Here is a 20,236-nt window from a genome sequence, read left to right on the forward strand (position 1 = left end):
TAATATTTACAAACACATGTCCATCCTTGAAGAGAAAAAGGGAAATGCATAATTTGATAAACTCAAAACCCATCAATATGATCCACTTAATGTCTCTGATCAATGGCCCATGAATTGTGGTGCACTCTCACAAACAGAAAGAATAAGAATGCATGTTCAAGGGCAGCCCACACCACATAGCCAGAGACAATCTAAACCAAGTATCATATTGCTTCTTGGATAGAGGCCACTCTATCTATCTCAATATATTAGTAGCTAGATTAAAGTGGATTTGGAATTTATGTAGAAAATTCATGTTTACTTTTAGTAATTATTCTATAACTGAAATCTGCATGTTTTCTTTGAGTTTGAATGGAGAGAAGCAACCACATTAGCTTATAGGTGTGTTTATCACTTTTTTTCCAGTAGAAACCACAGTGATTAAAGCTTTTTTTTTTTTTTTTGCAATGAACATGATTTATTCTTTTTTCCCATGTCATTAGCATTTTAGTTAGTAGGTAATATTTTTTTCTGTGCATGTGAGTCCACAGACTGGAGAAGTCTGGGTCCCACACCCCAAAGTTCTCAACAGTAGAACAGAAACACGGCTGCTTCAGTTATCTCCCTGCTACTGCTGTACCCACTGTGAGTTCCATATCCATTCCAATCAAATGCAGAGAAGTCACCACACTGCATGGGGTCACCTTCTGGGAAGTATCCTCCTCCACCAATGCAGTGAAACTCAGTGTTACATCCAGTGACCTTCATCCCAGCACACAAAGCATTGGCTGCTCCCTCATTATTAAACACTCTGAATTGGATGTATCTTGCAGTGAATTCATTCTGGCCATAGGGGGAGTAATAAGAGGCTGTCTTCTGAGCATCACCAAAGTCATAGAGCACTGGTGTTGCTGGGCCATTGTCAGTCTAACACCTCCCTCTTCCATATTTCACAGGGTAAATCTGGTACAGGCCAAACAGATTATGGCCCATATGCTTCAGGAAGCCACTGTAGGTGTGGTATCTCAGCAGGGAGCTGTTCCTCCAATCTTCCAGGGGCCTATTGTTGGGCACATGCCAGATCCCCAGGTTCTCAGCCTGGATGTCAAAGTAGCCAGGGTTCTTGTAGTCATCACTTGTGGCCCCTCTGCACTCCCAAAGGTGTTGTAGTTGGCCCAGTTGCCATGCCCCTCTGGGTAGTCTGCTCTGTTGCCTTGCTGACTGGACCAGCGATCGCCCACGGTGCACTTCCCAGCCATGTTGTTCTCGTGCACACTGGCCACCAGGGTCCAGCCACCACCAACAGTGGTCATGTCACAGAAGGTCTGGTAGATGGCACCGTTCTCTGTGTAGAGGAAGTAGAGGCCATCTCGTGCCCCAGTGACCTCCTGCTTGATTTCCTTGCAGCTTCTGAACAGAGAGGAAGACACAGGATTGGCCCGGCTGTTGGTGTCCAGGTTTCCTTTAACTCAGTGATTAAAGCTTTTATTGGTAATGTCTGGAATAGCTTTTGGACCAAAAGTTAGATATTGTTTATTTCCAATATGTAACTTTCAGAAATTATTTACTTTCACAAATATTTTCTTAACTTTATGAAAGTCATTATAATTTGTTTTTTAACCATAAAATACTGTGTTAAAACATTATTTCAAGTCATCATCATTTGATTCTTACACTCTGTAAAAGGTCAGAATTTCCATGTTAAACTAACCCCTGGAGTCTGAGTAGAGCTATCAGTTTATTTCATACAAATTAATGATGAGTGTTTCCTTGGCAGGCAGTTTTGAGCATTTGCTCCTATTATTATGAAATTGCCATACTGTGAATTTGGTGGCCATGCATTGTTAAGGCTAGTGACCTGTTAACTAATTTTTTTCATTACCATTAACCAGATGTACAGTTTAAGCAATATGTACATTGCAGGTTTCATAATGAAGGAATAGATGTTTTATGTGCATTGCAGATTTTATAATAAAGGAATAGATGTTTTATGTGCATTTCAGGTTTTATAATAAAGAAATAGATCTTTCTGTGTGTATGTGTGTGTTTGTGTGTGTGTGTGAGAGAGAGGCATATATATATATATATATATATATATATATAGAGAGAGAGAGAGAGAGAGAGAGAAAGATTCAATATGCATCTGTGCACTCATGTATTTACAGCACATTATCCTAAAAAGCATCATTTCAAGACACTTTTGATATCTTGTGGTTTATTCTTCTTCCCCTCCTGTCTTTCACTGGCTATTTTCAGACCTGGTAGTAAAAGTGAAATCAAGAAACACAAGAGAAATGTGGTGAAATGATCTAAAAGTTATATGAATAGTCGCAGAGAGGAAAAAATACCACCAAAATTAGTTATTTTCCATTAGGTCACTTCTAAATCACAAAAGAAAACAATGTTCTTTTCTTTCTCCTTCCTTTCCTACTACCTTTTATCTTTCATTCCCTTCTTCCTTCCTTCCTTCCTTCTTCATTTTTCCCTGACTACTTTATTCTGCCTTTCATTTTTACTTTCATTACACTTTTCTTTTTTATGTTACTGCCAACTATTTTAGATTCTAGTGACAAAAAAAGTAGCAGAAAGCAAGAAGGAGAAGAAGACAGGGAAGAGGAGTAGAAAAGACGACAGACACACACACACACAGAGAGAGAGAGAGAGAGAGAGAGAGAGAGAGAGAGAGAGAGAGAGAGAGAGAGAATCTTCATTGTCAAGCTGACTTTTATTTCCTCTATTCTCACAGGGAGGCAGTAACCAAAGTATCTTGAAATTAGTAAATAAAGTTAAGAACAAAATAAATTAGACCATACAGAGCACTGAAAAGAAAATATGAAGGAAAGGCTGTGTGCAGTTCAGAGGATAACATCTGCTCACTATGCACAAAGCACTCAGATCATTCCTCAGCAGAGAAAATAAAAATCAGTAGGGTAAGAAACCATGGGTGAGTAGAAGAAATTAAAAATCTTTATAAGGGAAGGCCTCACTTATAATTTTATAACTTTTGCAATAATGCCTTGAAGAAAGGTGGGACTGGCTCCCAGCCTGTAGTCAGTAAGATATTACTTTCTAGGACAAGAAATATATTGCTAGTCCTTTAATCCAGTCATATTATAGAGGCACAATTTACATACAAAATTATACATGTTTAATGTATACAGCTTGATGAGTTCTGAGATGAGTGATGGCTGTCACCACAGCCAATGCCATAAACATAGCCAAAATTTCAGTGATAGTGATGAGAGGACTATGATGTCATGCATTTGTATATATGATACAGTCACCAATCAGGGAGGTCAACATGGCCAGAAGAATCAGAGAGAAGGAAAGCACAATCACATGAGTTTCTAAGAGTCTCAACTTGGCTTTGACAAAAGGAAAGACTACACAAGAGTGGCCTGCCTTTACTTCCATCTAAAACAATAACTAATTACTATGACGAGACAAGATAGGTTAGCTGTACTGGGGAAAGAAAATCGAAAAATCAGTTGGCTTTTGCTGATGCTGGTGAGAGAAGGTGGAACCTTAGATTTAGGGGGTAGCATATGTTAGTGGTTTCAGCCAAGTCCTGGATACAACTTTAGGTGAGCCAATGGAGTTAGTTGGTAGTTTGGTACAGGCTATAATAAAAAGAAAATATGTGCATATTAGCGGAAGACTTGGGGGTAAATGAAATTGTTATAATGAAGTCCGTAAGTTGTCATGAATTTGAGAGTGTTTGGGAGTTAATAATTTCAAATACTTGAGTTATTAAATGAGAGCTATGTCTTAACACATCAAGAAGAGTTGTCAGATAAGAAACTTGATATGTGACTACAAATTTTTATTTTGAGCCTTATAGAGAGAGCCTCACAAGGGATCTGACCCTAGGGGTCAACAGTATCTAAATGACAGCTGATAACACAGGTGTTTAGGGGCTGATCTAGGAAGTAGAGAACAATATAAAAGCTCATAATATATAATGACACAAGGTGTGGTCTTTGAGGGAGGTGGGAAAGGCAGCAGAAAACTGAGGGAAGCAGAAAGAGCACTCAGGCAAGGAGGGAAAACATGACAAGGATTCTTCCCAGTGCTTCCTACCCTTTGCAATGAGGCTGTAAGTGCTAGAATGGGTTACTTAGTCCTCAGAAAGTCTTTAGGGATGACATTACTTACTTCAAATATGTTCAAAGATGCTGAGAAGTGCACCATATGCAGCCCATTGATATTTTTCTCTTGAGTCTGGATTCAGACTCGCCGGATGCAGAAAGCTAAAAATACATCGTGCTGAGAAATGGACACACAGAACACTTTGTGTGTGTTTTTCACAGTTTTCTGTGACATTAAAGTAAGTGTGGAGGATACTGTTCTCCTTCTCCTTGCACTTGGTATGGCTAAAGCTGAATGTGTGGGGACCACAGCCATACCATGTGACAGACTGTGGTGTCACACACACAGAACTCTGCTTCCACTGCAGAGATGAACAGAAGGGAAGTATAGCTAGGATAAAAGCTATTTATTCAGCTGCAAGTAAGAAGGGTCATGGAGAGACACTGACATAAAGAGTTATCTATGGGGACAAAGCCTCCCTTAGGCTCCTCATTTCTATACCATGATCTCCACGGATACAATGTTTTGTTTTATATTTCAACTTGTCTCCACCAGAATGGCAATAGTCATCTGTATTTGCAAAAGAAACCTGTTTATTGTATTTTTAAAAAACATTCAACAAAGGTTAATGGTGTGGGACAATCATCTATATTCTGTCAATTATATTTTAAATAAAGGCTGATTGGCCAGTAGCCAGGCAGGAAGTATAGGTGGGACAACCAGACAGGATGTAGAGGCGAGTCTATGAGAACAGGAGAATTCTGGGAAGAAGGAAGCCCATTCCTCTACCATTCTGGCCCAACCACAGAAGAAGCAAGATGGGACTGTCTTGCTGAAAAAGGTAGTGAGCCATGTGGCTAACATAGACAAGAATAATGGGCTAATATAAGTTCTAAGAGTTAATAAGAAGCCTGAGCTAATGGGCCAATCAGTTTACAACTAATGTAGAGGTCTGTGTGATTTCTTTGGTACTTAACAATTGTGGGAACCAGGCAGGACAGAAACCCCACCAATAGGTTAACATTTAGATTCAGAATGTTTTGGGAGAAATTTCACGATGAGTTTTAAAATAACTGTGATGTAATAGGAATGGCGGGCTGCTTCCCGCCACCCATCTCCTGCACGGCTAGCTTTACCCGAAATAACAACACACAAATTGTATTCTTTTAAACACTGCTTGGCCCATTAGCTCTAGTCTCTTACTGGCTAGCTCTCACACCTAGATTAACCCATTTCTAATAATCTGTGTACCACCACGAGGTGGTAGCTTACCAGGGAGATCTTAACCTGCGTCTGTGTCGGGTGGGAGAATCATGGCAACTGCCTGAATCTGCTTCTTTCTCCCAGCATTCTGTTCTGTTTACTCCACCTATCTAAGGGTTGGCCTATAAAATGGGCCTAGGCAGTTTCTTTATTAATTAACCAATGAAAGCAACATATTAGAAAGAAATCACTCCCACATCATAACTGCAGTCAAGATAAGAAACAGAGTGTGCCTGTGTTAGCTGCCAAACCTGACGACCTGAGTTTAATCCCTAGAACTCATATCAAAGTGAAGGCGTCAGTCAACTCCAAAAGGCTGTCCTATAACTGTACATACATGCCATGGCACACATACGTACTTAAATACATATGAACACACATCCAAGGCATACATGCATACATACATACAAACATGCATGCATCCACATAGATACATCATTGATACATGCAAGTAAATAATACATACATGCATAAATGTGCAAATGCATAAAAATAGAGAAGATAGGGTCCTCATGTAAAACTGTGTTCAAAATCTGGAAGGCAGAAATATTTGGAGGGAAAGATCCAGCTTCACCATGAACTTCCATTATCTTTGAACGCAGGTTTTCAATTCCTTTCATGGTTTTAGTTCGGGTTCATTTGAAGCATTCCAGGTAGAACACACACAAGTCCTCTACCATAAGCTGCATCCCCAGACTTTTTATTTTCTGAGACAGTCTTGCTTTGTAGTCTGCCAGTTCTTGAACTTCCAGACAATTCCTTTCACCTCTCACCTGGCACAGAATCTGCAGCTGTTCTGCTGTGTCTCTTGGGGCACTGAGCCTCCTCTTCTGGGGACAAATGGAAGAGAGCAAGAGAGGCAGATATAATCATGTTACTTCTTCAAAGAATGCCATTTATTAGTCTTAAGGGAAAAAAAGCTTTGACAGAAGGTGTGCAAATTTTTCTCTAAAATGGGTTTTTGGCTGTTGTGAGAAGGTGTTCTCTCCACCTCCAACACTGTAGGTGTGTCCTGGGGAAACGTAGGAATGACAACCTGCTTGGATAGGCGTGTGCTTTTCACAACTCTCTTCCTGCCTCCTCACTGGCCCTGTGGCTGCCTGGCTCAGGCTCTTTCTGATTTTGCTGCATATTCCCCTCACCCTTTTCCTCGTGACACTTTTCGATATTTGAAATTGTTAGGTTCTCCTTTGATATCATTTTCATAAAACTTCACCACATTGAGAAAGCTGTCTTCTTCCTCAAGCTGAGTGAAGACATGGTTCTCAGGCCTTGTTTCATACTGATGCAAAGTCTAAAAATTTATATTCTTACTTATTTATGTTTGCTGTGGTGAACACTTGTTGTAAGTGGTTTGTGTGCTATGGCATTTGAATTCTAAGGTTTGGGTAACATCTGTGAGGTACAAGCTAATGACAAACATTTAAAAGTATATTTTCAAAGTGAATTTGTAAAGAACATCTCTCATTCTATTTTTGGAAATTACTCTTAATGAATATTAAATAAAATTCCCAGAAAATTGAGCTTTACTCCTTTTATGAAAACAATGACAATAAATAAAAGTTGAAACCTGTTCAATTTTTCAAGCTTTTTTTTCTGAGTTAAAAGTTGCTGTGCATGTATACACATACAAGTAACACTGTATGGATTGAGCAGGTTGTGTTTAGGAATATATATGTGTGTACATATATGCATACCATAGCAATTAGTGATGAAAGAAGTCAAGAATCTGAAAGAAAGGAGGGTATTTGGGAGGGTTTAGAGGGAGGAAATATAATGTATTTATATTATCATCTCAAAAGACAGATGCTGTGGGTAGCACCTGCTGAGAGAGGCAAAGGCAGTTTCTTCACCGGTGGATTGACCACCCTCCAGCAAAGCCCACAATCCAAGAAAAGTCTACTATATTTAATGCTGCTGCCATGATTGCTTCTCAACATTATAGTACAAGTATTAGCAAAGGTAATGATAGAAGAAAAGGAAACACAACATAAATTAAACAGACTAAGTATTAACCAATAAATAAATGTATAAAATCATACATTAATAGGAATACTATATACTAATAAATGAGTGTCCTAGGTAACATTCATTGAGATGGCATTTTCTAAGCATTTGCTTTATATATGCCAATTTTTTGTTTCAGAGCCATATTGGAGTGGGATATTTAAATTGTCAGAAATTCTGTTGTATTTTATTTGTATGACAGTGGCAAAAATGTGAAGCCCTAGTCAGAATTAGTGTACTTGTACACATATGTACTTACTGAACACAAACATGAATAAGTTTGAAATAGACCCAGAAGAGGCCCCGATAATGCATCACTGTGGGGATGGAACAAAGGTTCGTGTCTCTGATAGTAATTAGGGGATATTTGTGCAGATTCGTACCTAACAATGTCAAATTGCTGAGACCAGTGAAAACGCATAGCAATCAGTGGATCACTCAAGAACTTGACAATGCAGATGTAGAGATAGCCCTGTGTCAGGACCTGGAGAGATAAATCCCAGGGCCACTCTTGAGACACATCCTCAGCCCATCAGTGCTTTGAAATGCCAGCAGGAAGTGAGTTGGATGTGATGTGAAATGCAGTGTACTTCACAGAAGGCTTTGGTTGCTGATGAGAAAGCAACAATACAAATTTTAGGCGGAGAGAATGGAGTGTGTTCTATGGAAAAGTCGTCATCAGAGTTTTAGATTTGTGAAAATGTCCAGGAGATGAGAGATTTAATGCACTGGAAAAATGAGAAATAGGTTCAACATCTGGGAGGAGGCTGGAAAGCAGTGGTTCGGGAGCACAGGTGGAGAATTGTGCCTTGAACAGGAGAAGCGATACAAAGTTGAACAAGCCATCTCCCAGAAGGCATAGGAGACAGATGGAACAAAGAAAGAAAAGCAATGAGTTCTATCCTGCTGTGTTTCCAATAAGCCTTTCCCAGAAGTAATGCTTGGCCAGGAAGTCAGGGAGCAGACAGGTGGTCCAAGGTCTACTGGGTGAAGTGAATACATGGTTGTTTGATTATTCAGGTCTGAGTTTCAGGACAAATAAAAAATGAAGGAGTGTAGATTAAAAGCAATTATTGCAAATTTATGAGTTGCATCCAGTTGCCCAGACACCAGTCTTCTGACACATATTTCTCTGTCCCTTAGTGAGCAGAGTTGGAACACTGCCTCTATGGAGGTCATTCTAGCACCAACAAGCTGAAGCAAGAGCAGAGCTTCAGAGAAGTCCCCTGGGTGTTGTACTGAAGCTGAACTTGTGGTCATGTGCACAGCCTCTTGCACAGAGGAGTCCAACTCTCAGACACCCCTAAAACGGTCATAATTACTGATTTGTGTGATTCAACTCTCCACTTTCCTCTCCAAGATGTTATATGGTCTCCTTTGTAAATTATTGCACATTTCCTTCTCTTATAAAGATGTGCTCTTCTTCCAGGGACCTTGTCCCTTGATCACTGACGTCGCCTGAGTGCAGAAAGCAACTGATCTGATTCATTGGTTAGATGAATTGCAGCGAGTCCAGAAAGCTTTCGTTCTTTATTACACTTCCACAAAGAACATTTCAAGGTGAAGTTGACAGTTCTGACAATATTCTCCAAACTAGCAATGTCATAAAACCTGCTTCTTCACTGCTAGTAAAGACCCAGCGTAGCATTGAACTCTGGACAGTCTGGCCTCAGCTGTCAAATCAATGTGTTGAGTAGCTATCCATAAACAAAGTAAACAAACAAGCAGCCTAAATCGATTTTTATGACAGTAGCAAAACAATGATGGAAAAAGCAAGGCGAGCGAGCGAGAGAGAACAAACTATATAGAGTCAACAGACAGAGAACTTGGGATCTATTTTTGTGCATCGACATTCAGGTGGGTCTCTGGACCTTTGTCTATCTATATCCATTTTTATGCTACCCCAAACAAATCTTGGAAAGATTCACAAGGGTCTGCTGGGGAAATTCTGGAAACTACTTGAGACTTTTAGCTGCTCTTGGAAATCCTCTATTTTTTTGTTGTTGTTGTTTATTTGTTTGTTTTCTTTTCAGGTGAAAATAAATATAAGAATGAATGAAATACCATGGAATAGTTTGTTCTAGGGTGAGGAGAATTAAATTATCTCCAGTTTCCTCTGAAGTTAAATCCCTCTTTATTCTGAGAAACCTACACCCTGAGCATGTACACCTCAGAGGGCTCCCAGGAAAACACAGGCATAACCCCTGTGATGAAGGCTTGTTTGCCATGGGAAGATAGTGAATCAAGTCTTGTTTTGAGAGACTCAAGCAAGCATTTAAGAATGCCTATTGCCTTGGAATTACCAGTACCTCTTTTCCAAGTCAGACATCTGGTGGCAAATGTACTGATAAGAATGTTTTCAATGTATGTGCTAAGACATCAGACATCAGTTCAGTTATGCTACTTGTAGAATTTCATTCTGAGTCAAAGCCAAGTACAATTGTGCCTTGTGTTTTATATGCAGAGAACCCAGTGCCTTCTCAGCAAGAGTTAGGTGGAAGAAGCAGTCAGAAAATGTGTACCCACAGATCCCTCAGTCCTTGGTACAGTGAGTCAAGTAGAAACAGGTTGACAAGGCTTTGTCAGGGAGATGCCAAAGCATTGTTTGTGCTCTTCTAGTGAAAAACTTGACTACTGTAGGCATAGCAACAGGTTAGGCTGGGAAGCAAGATACTAGGTTTCTCTCTATGTCGTCACTTGTGCTGGGCAACCCTGAAAGTGAATTCTAGAAGGGCCCTGGCAATTTGAAATAGAGAGCCTAACCTTACCTCCATTACCCGAAACTTTTCTGGAAGTCTGGAGCTACACTTGAATCTTGAGTCCCGTCTTAAACTTACAATTGCAAAAAAACCATGCCACCAGCCATTAAAGGGACAGTACTGAGGGAGGACAGGGGTAGCTAGTTCCCTGATCCTCTTAAAGATAAAAGCAGTCTCCAATGGTTTCTCTGGTAGCATGGAAAGTGTCTGGGAAAAGAACAGAGAAAGAGAAAGGTGGGCTTTACAGCCGCCATGTGGCTGCTGGGCCAATCCCTGAAGGCTTAATTTAGAGAAAGGGTTGCCATGCCTAATCTGCTGTAAAAGGAAAGTTGCCCTATGGGGGTGTTTGTAACTACTTGGGTAAAGGCAAGTTAATAGCGTATCAGAGAAAATGTCGGGCCCCCCACATGTCACGAAGGGAAACATTCAATTTCTTTCCAAGCTCTAGTCAGCAACTAACCTAATTTTCTTGTTTTTTTTTTCTTTCATTTTGTCAATGTAAGAGAAGGAAAAGACTACATAGTGGGGAAATAAATAAAGAAATGAAGAACCCTGAAGACACAAGCAATACAGCAGAAGCTGCCTAATATACGGAAAGATAAGCAGATTTTCAAGGCCACCAAAAATAAATCAACAAATCTCAGATTATTAATAATTAATGAAAGAAATCCTGAACGACTTTGAAAAAATGAACTGCCCAAGGATCACTGTTGACTAACGTGTTGCTGTACAAGCAAAGACAGAGGATTTGCATAAATAGTGATGAGGATGCAGACAGAGGCAGAGGCAGCCCAGAGCCAGAGGCTGTGGGGAAAGAACGGTACACAGAGCACCAAAGAGGTTGTAAGAATTCACAGAACAGGAGAACAAAAGTGGGGGCCAAATGCATGGGAGAGTCTACTCTTCAAATAGTGGACAACACATCTAGTCTGCCTTCAAGCTTCATTTGCTAGGACATCAAGTCGGATTCTGTTTCTCCCCTTGGGCCCAGGAGAATCTTTTGATTGCCTCACTCAACAGAACATATCAAACATTATGCTGTATTCCTTCCCAGGCTAAGGGATAAAAGGGCCCCAATCTTCTATGTACTTTCCAGACTCTTCCTTTATAAACCCAAATATAATACAGATCTATGGAATAAGAGAAAAAAAATCCATAAAAGCACACAAGGCTTTTTATCTAAGCAGAAAGCAACTAGTTGTTATGCCCCAATCTGCAAAGTCCCCACTGAAGCCAACAAGGAAACCAAGCCCTGTATGTAAAAGCAAAGAACCTTCATTTTAATCAAGTTTGCTAACTCGGTCTCTCCACATGTCCAATGTATTGGAATAATTGGAGAGTGGAAAGACCGAGTTTGCTGAGATCTGGCTGCCAACCTTGACAGAAAGCTTCTTTCACGTGCAGAGCTATCTTACTTAAGTCTTAGTCTTAGTTCACTCTTTATAACAAACAACTTCAAGTAACATTGGGCAAGCGCCTGTTCTGATACACTGCCAGCGATTTTGTCAAAATTCTGATTGGTCTGGGCCACTTGCATGGTTCAGGTTGTGAACTGCGGCTGAAACAATTTCCTGCGGAGCAGAGAACTTTAGCAAGATGTTCAACCCAGGTTTTTGTGGTACTACAGTTAGTATTCAGATGGCGTGAGTATGGACATGTGTATGTATGTGTATGTTTATGTGTTTGTTTGTATTTGTGACTATGTGTACATGGACACATGTAGATGCATGCATGCGTGTATGTATGTGTGTATATGTGTTTGTCAGTGTGTATACATGTATGCATGTGAACGCATGCATGTGTGTGTTTGTGTAGCATATGTAGTACATAATTTATTTTGCAACAGTCTAGAGAAGATCTCTTCAGTGCTACTGTATGCTAATACAGGTGTGAACATTAAGGAGAAGGTAGGGAAAAGAATGACAAGCAAAAGCCGGGCGGTGGTGGTGCACGCCTTTAATCCCAGCACTCGGGAGGCAGAGGCAGGCGGATCGCTGGGAGTTCGAGGCCAGCCTGGTCTACAAGAGCTAGTTCCGGGACGGGCACCAAAGCTACAGAGAAACCCTGTCTCAAAAAAACAAAAAAATAAAAATAAAAAAGAATGACAAGCAATATATACATTTCAAAGTGTTGGTAAGTACAGAGAAAAATAGAACAAACAGGTGAAAGAGACAGTATGCCATCAGATGCTCAAGAGAAATTCCTCTTGGCATAATAGTATCTGAACAGAGATCTTGAGGAAGTGAGAGTAACTCCAGTGGGTACCTAGAAGAGCATTTCAGAGAGGCACGGGACATTCAGTGTGAGATCGCTGTGACTGAAGGAGAGCATATAATCTATACTAAGGATGGGGTATTGGGAGGCTGGGACAGAGGGTGTAAAAATATATTTTAGGGGCCATTGAGAAGATTCCAACTTTTTTGAGCACAGAAATTGGAAATATAATTAGTCATCATATAATAGTGCCTTGGTAAGCGACACTCTGCATATAACATCAAGGTTCTAAAAGACTACTGAGGGGTGTTGGAGCCATCTGTGTTCTTGGAAATATATCCACAAAGCTAACACAATGAGAGTCAACCTAATGACCCATTTCTCAGACTAGCCCCATTAACTGTATAAGGTGTGACAAGTTTATATGCTGTTGAGATGAATGCTTGTGCCCCTGTCTCCTCCACTGGTATATCTGAAAAGGAAGGCTCTGGAAAGCAATTAGCATTAGATTACCAAAGTGGCCCCATCATGGTGAGGTTGGAGACCAGAGCTTGCTCTCTCCTCACAAACACTGAGAGACAACCATGAGAGGACAGCAAGAATTCAAACATCTCTAAGTTGGTAACCAGATACCAACCATGCTGACTTCTTCATAAACACCCAACACCTAAGAACAAGCATCTGCTGTCTAGGCCACTCCGTTTGTGGCATTTTGTTATAGTGGAGTGAGAGAGCCAAGGCAATACAGTGATAGCTCTGGTGGTGTCTAGGATAACCACAGGGTTAGTTAGTTAGCTGTAATACTGAAATACAACTTTTTCCCAAGCATTTCCTCTTAAATCCACTTCTGCTTCCACCTTGGGGGAGAAAGGTGCTAACTGCATAGTTCACTGCCTGAAAGAGCTTACTGGTTGGTTTCAATCACTACTACTTCTCCAGTTGTGTTTCCAATGCTCTATTTTTATGCAAATCCAAGTAACAGCTCAGACATTGAGAGGTGTGCCTACCTTTACTAATTGGAACATCTTCTCTACTGGACATATGACAAATTTTATTGGTTGCTATTCTACAAATTGCCCAGGCCTGAAGGAAACAGTAGTATTGTCTAATTCCTATGGTTCTTAACCTGTTCTGAAGAAACACTTCTATCTGTTTGTTTATTTAGTTAAAGCTTTTATAGTTTGTTTTCTTTTTTTCTCATCATTAGATATTTTCCTTCTGTATCTTCTTTTCATGGTTTAGTTATTTCATGATTTCACACATAAGCAATTATATGCACAGATTTTGCTGACTGTCAGTGAAGGCTCATATGATTCAATGGTAGTTGTCCGTGTCTTCCACACACGCCTTTCACTCATCTGGTTCTCTTAGCTCTTGGTGAGGCTCTGTCACCTTTATGATCCCTGATGGGCTCATTTTGCATCTGTGTTTTATAGGGTGATCCCCTACTGCAGAATGGTAGAAAGTTCAAAAATACTGAGTCTCCCTTTCCCTTTTACTGTGATTTGCATCTTGAGCATCCCTGAAAGGCTCATATGATGAAGGGATGGACCGCAGGCCAATACTGGGGGTGGTTGGAATCATTAAGAGCTGGAACCTAATGAGAAGTTTTTTTGGGTCATTCTGTGTGTACATTTGAAAAGGATGTGGGTCTCTGTTTCTTCTTTCTTTCTTTTGCATGCCTGATTGGTGAAAAGAGCAGCATTACTTTCCCCAACCCCTTCCATAATGGGCCTTAACAAAGACCTGAAACATTTTTGTGACTCAAATACTTCTTTAGATTCTTGAGCCCTATACCAGATTCTTGCCTAAACAAAGAGGTCACTTGCCATTTCTAGCTCAAAACTGTTTTTCAGAAGGGAAAATAATTGTCTTGTTGGCAGCATCTCCAGAAGACAGCAAGACACCATCAGATCCTTCCTCACCATCTTGCGGCTCACAGCCCCAGACTCAAACAGGGTAAAGCTAGGGAAGAAAGATTGCCAGGAAGCTTGCTTCCCTTTGACTTTGATCTATTGAACCAGCTCTCTAAGAAGTTTCTAGTATCTTCAAATAGAAAGACCAGTGAGATGATAGGTCCTCATCTGGCTCCACAGCGGGATCCTAACAATGAAATAGTTTATCATTTGGAAGATTAACACCTCCCAGAAAACAGAACTAAGAAGTGGATATCACAGGAAAATTAGGTCCATAAAACTAATGTGAATTCACAGAACTATTATTGAGGCTCCAGAAGTGGATTTTCAACTACTTTTTTCTTTTAATCATACACGAAGCTTCAATTTTATATTTATGAGCTTTAGAAAGAAAAGTCTGAAGCAAGGTTGACAGATTTATGAAAATTTCATCATTTTTTAAATAAATACTTTTGTTGAGAGAAGGAAAGCACTTGTCCCTCCCTCTTTGTCTCTGGCTCAGTTGTCTGAATCCTAAAACAGAAATGCTAGCTTCATATACAAAGAGGCAAATGATCCCAAGATGTTTATTTGAGATAATTTTGACAAAGAGTGTAATGCTGAACTTCTGAGTTATATAGATACGGTATTTCTTTATTCCTTGCATAGTCCTGAATAATTTATTTGACCTCTTTTAACCTGAGTTTTTCTATTTGAGGAATGAAAATAACAAAAGCACCTACCTCTTAGGATATTGATAAAATTAAATAAGGAAATTAAACATAAAGCATTCAGCAACAACCACGCACTAAATAGTTGTCCAGAAATGCTATATAATATTATTATAACTATTATTATTAGGATTATCACGTATTTCCATATTATCTTTGAGATTATGAATAGCAATATAATAAAACATTTTTTCCATTTGCAAGTATAAACTACAGTCAAGTTACCTAGCCTTTCTTATATTCCATATTTATCATTGATGATATTTCTTAGACACACAGTGGATTTCAGCATCTACTTCCAAAAGCTATTTCTAGATCATCTTTTGCTATTAAAATGACAACATTTTATAGAAGTGGTCTTCTGCCTTTCTGCTTCTGCAGACTAAAGTCTGAAGTAACAAAGGTCTTTGCATTCCAAGGCTCTGATTCTCTTTATCATCATGTAACCATGCTCTCCACTTAACTTCTCCATCAGAAATGGAATTAAATATCTATATTAAGAGTGTACCTAGCAACAGTAGCTCATTACAATACACAGCTTTCAAGCACCAGTCATGTAATAGCAATTTCTACGATTTCCAAGATAAACAGTTCCTCTAGATCTGCACCCCTCTCTAGCTAATGATATCCTTTATTTATGTGAACTGCAAATGAAGCACACAGGTATCCTTTTCTTTACTCCTCAGATGTTGAAACTTTGAGATAATTTAAATGGGCTTTAAAGATGCTTTAGCAAAAAGGAAACAAAGTAGTACATAGTAAATGGTGATAACAAATTAAACTTTCAGGCATAAAGGGCATGGCCCTGACCATAGAGGCAGGCCCTTGCAGTATATAGACCATTGGGAAGGCAGAGTTTTCAAGAAGCTGTTATGGTTACAGTCATTGCCTTAAATTTGCAATGCCAAACTTCAGTGTGTAGGCTGTTGCTGTCCATTTCCTATGCATAATTCAGGTGCCTGTTGACCTACAGGGGCTATGGCTCATTCCTCTCAGACAGCTTATACATCTTGCAGTTTAAATAATAGAAAAATTTGATGGAGTCTCAAGAACGTACACCCTATGAAACTTCCAGAAGCCTAGCTATAATCATTTCTGTGTTAGTTGACACAGGGTGGGTTATTTACACTACTGATTTTCTAGAGAAATATAAGAGCTGTGAAATGTTAATGGGCCATTTAAGTGATCTAATGGGCTGATCCTAGACTTAAATACTAAATGTGTTAGATGCATTCTTAAGAGATAATCTTTACAAGAACCCAACCGTACTGCTTATTATATCAAGAAGCAACAAGAAGTGGCTCATGTTTAAGTGGCCACAGGCATTTGTTAGCTTCTTTATTGTTTTTGTTTGTTTTGTTGTGTTGTGTTAGGGATAGTATATCTTTCAAATTTTATTACACAGGTGCTCAAGAGATGGTTCAATGATTAAGAGAGCATACTGCTCTTCCAGATGACCTGTTTGGTTCCCAACATCTATTTAGAGTGGCTCACAATCACAGGATCTGGCATCTCCAGGGCACTCCCACTCATGCACACCCAGATAAACACACACACACACATAATTATAAATAAATGCATAGAAAAATAATAAATAAAAATCTTCCAAAATTTATTATATAGGTCTTTGAAAATGTGGTCCATAACATGAACTGAGCTATATCATGTTTTATGTTTCAGAGTTAGAATTTAGACAGAGAAATTAGTTTGGAAAATTCACTGTACTTTCTTTAAAATAACTGTTTTGTTCAAAGAGTTCTGGGCTCACACAAAAAAAAATAGTGTCTTTCACAAATTTTCAGCTTTTTATTATCTTCAGTTTTTACTTCTCAGCCCTATTTTCAAGGGTTTGTCTAGACATAAACATGAATACATGTATTATGCTCATTGGCAAGGTTGGAGCAGGCAGTGGTTAAGAAACAGTCATGATTTATTCTCACAGCAGAGCTTCTCTAGGTACTAAGTAGCTCTTGTCAATCTCTTCATCGGTAGTATGGCTTTCTGGGCAAAAAATCCCAAGTGAGATGATGAGAATGAAATAGCCAAAGCCTGCAAATATCAATTACTGAAAATACCATCGAGGAGAGTCTGTGTCTAGGAAGATTGGAATCACCATAAAGTTGTGTGTGAAGATGAAGAGCTATGAGCAGGTGTTAGCAGCCTGGAGGGGCCATCATTCTTGCTGTAGGAGAAGTCATGTAATGAACTCCTCAGACCCACTTTTACTTGCTTAACAACTGCCTGAACATCTGGACTATCTTCACTGTTGTCTGAGTCATAGGAACAGTATGCCTCTCCAACTGTACCATGTTATAAACTGTGGCCCAATTAATTATCACGAGAAAAGAAACTTAACAGGACTACATTACAGTGACCAACAGGAGTTAAAGTCAACAACAACATTGTTTGTCAAGTGAACATCTTCAAAACAAAGTTGCTTACTAAAAAAGCCACATGATAAAAGCAATAGTGCTATCTGATCCATTATATATGCAAATCATATCACAGAAGCATAAGAAATATAAAAAATTGAAGTGATAAAACGCTTTCAGTATTCACAACTCTACAGCAACAGATTTCTAAGAAAACTAAAAGGATGAAACGACTGCTAAGAAATTTGAAATAATGTACCTGGGACCTCCAAGGGAACAGGCAGGAACCAGAGATCTTGGGGGGTCAGGCATGGGTCTGGGACCTCTGAGGGATTAAGCAGATCTTCTGCGGGTCCAGGCACATCCAAGCCTGAGACCTTCAAGGCAGTAGACTAGAGCGAGAAACCTTTCTAGGTCCAACTCCAAGCCAGGAATTTCTGCAGCAGGGAATCCAGATCAGGATTTACAGAAACAGAACAAAGCTGACAACTTAGGCCAAACTATGCCTGAGACAGCAAACTCCAAGGGAGCAGAGCAAAGCACAGGAGCACTGAGCTATCTCCAAGAACAGGAGTAACCAATGGGGTAACTAGGTCTGTAACATTGACTGTACCACAAGGAACAACCATCTGAGCTTTGGATTTACTTCCACCTAGAAAATTATTCAACAGAATTTCAGACAGCCCCAACCACACCTATTAGAGGAAAAGATGAATAGAAAAGAAAGATAAGAACACATGCAACACTGCAAAGAGCAACACAACACCAGTAAAACCTAAAGACCCTACAACAGAAAGACCTGGACAACAAAACATGGATGAAGCAGAAGAGAATGACATAAAAATAACTTCAAGAGAATGTTTGAAACTCTTAAAGAAGAAATGAGAAATTCCTTTAAAGAAAATGGAGGAAAAAAACAAACAAAAAATTAGAAGACATCAGCAAATCACTTTACAAAAAAAAAAAAAAACAAGAAAAAAAATCAAACATACGAAAGAAACTACTTGGGACTTGAAAATGGAAATAGAAACAGTAAAGAAAACACAAGCTGATGGAATTATAGAAACAGAAATTATGAGAAAATGATCAGGAACCATAAATGCAAGCATGAATAGCAGAATACAAGAGATGGAAGATACAATAGAGGAAATAGACTCATCAGTTAAAGAAAACATTACATCTAACAAAAGCTTAACCCAAAATATCCATGAAATATGGGACACCATAAAAAGGCCAAATCTAAGAAGGAGAAGAAGCTCAACTCAAAAGCACAGAAAGTATATTTAACAAAATCATAAAAGAAAACTTTTCGAACCTAAAGAAACATATGCCTATGAAGATACAAGAAGTTAACAGAATATCAAATAGACTGGATATAAATAAAAAGTCCTCTCACCACATAATAATCAAAACACTAAACATACAAAGTAAATAAAAAATATTAAGAGCTGCAAAGGAAAAAGGCAAAGTAAGATATAAAGGTAGACCTATCAGAACTAAACCTGACTTCTCATTGGAAACAATGAAAGCAAGAAGGCTGTGGTCAAGGGTTATGCAGACATTAAGCGACCATGGATGCCAGCTCAGACTACTATACCTAGCAAAACTGTCAATCATCATAGAAAGACTTAAGAAGATATTCCATGACAAATCTAGACTCACCAATACCTAACCACAAACACAGCCCTACACAAAATACTAGAAGGAAAACTCCAACCCAAAAAAGTTGGCTACATCAACAAAAACACAATTGGTGGTCTAATAGCAGCAAATCCCAAAGAAAGAAAAAAAAACGCACAAATTAACATCACCAACAATGAAAATTAAATTAACAGGAGATAGCAATCACTGGTCATTAATATCCCTTAATGTAAATGAACTCAACTCACCTATAAAAAGGCATAGGCTAACAGATTGGATACAAAAACAGAATCCATCCTTCTTCTGCATACTAGAAACATATCTCAACCTCAAAGATAGACATTGTCTCAGAATTAAGGGTTGAGAAAAAAATATACCAATCAAATGGACCTAAGAAACAAGTGGGTGTAGTGGGGAGCTGCTGGCTGTGTTCATGCCGCCCCACTCCCGGTCGCATGGCTAGCTTATGCCCCAAACTAACAACACACCAACTCTATTCATTTAAACACTGCTTGGCTCATTTCTGTTCATGTGTGTAGCACCCCAAGGTGTGCTTACCAGGAAGATTCTAGCCTACGTACATCCTGGGTCAGAGCTTCATCGCATCTGCTCTGGAGAGGAGAGCATGGCGTCTGTCTCTCAGAGGAGCTGCCCTGCATCTGAGCTCACTTCCTCTTCCTCGCAGCATTCTATTCTGTCTACTCCACCCACCTAAGGGATGGCCTATCAAATGGGCCAAGGCAGTTTGTTTATTGACAAATGACCTTCCTCCATCATTTCCTCTCCTCTCTGGGGCAGACGCCATGCCAGTGTGCTCCAGAGCAGATGCAATAAAGCTCTGACCTAGGATGGACATAGGCTAGAATCTTCCTGGTAAGTGCACTTGGGGTGCTACACACATGAACAGAAACGGGCCAAGAAGTGTTTAAAAGAATACAGTTTCTGTGTAATTATTTCGGGTATAAAGCTAGCCGGGCAGGTGGCCAGGAGCCGGGCAGGACGAAAAGCAGGCCCGCAGCTCCCCACTACAAGTGGGTGTAGCTATCCTAATATTGAACACAATAGACTTCCAAGTAAAGTCAGTCAAAAGAGACAAAGAAGATCATTTCATATTAGTCACAGGAAAAAATCCATCAAGAGGAAATTTCAATACTGAACATCCATGCCACAAATACAAGGGCACTCTCATATGTAAAAGAAACACTTTAAAAGATTGAATCATATATTAAACCCCACACTCTAATAGTGGGAGACTTCAGTACTCCCCTCTCACCACTGGACAGGTC

General features: G+C 39.5%; 1 pseudogene; it reads right to left on the bottom strand.

The window, feature by feature from the left end:
* Positions 1-564: 564 nt before the first annotated feature.
* The window catches only part of LOC130863394 (intelectin-1a-like), a 32,284-nt pseudogene continuing 12,612 nt past the window's right edge, over positions 565-20,236 (bottom strand).

Source organism: Chionomys nivalis, chromosome 21 (genome assembly GCF_950005125.1).
Source record: "Chionomys nivalis chromosome 21, mChiNiv1.1, whole genome shotgun sequence".
Classification (NCBI taxonomy): Eukaryota; Metazoa; Chordata; class Mammalia; order Rodentia; family Cricetidae; genus Chionomys; species Chionomys nivalis.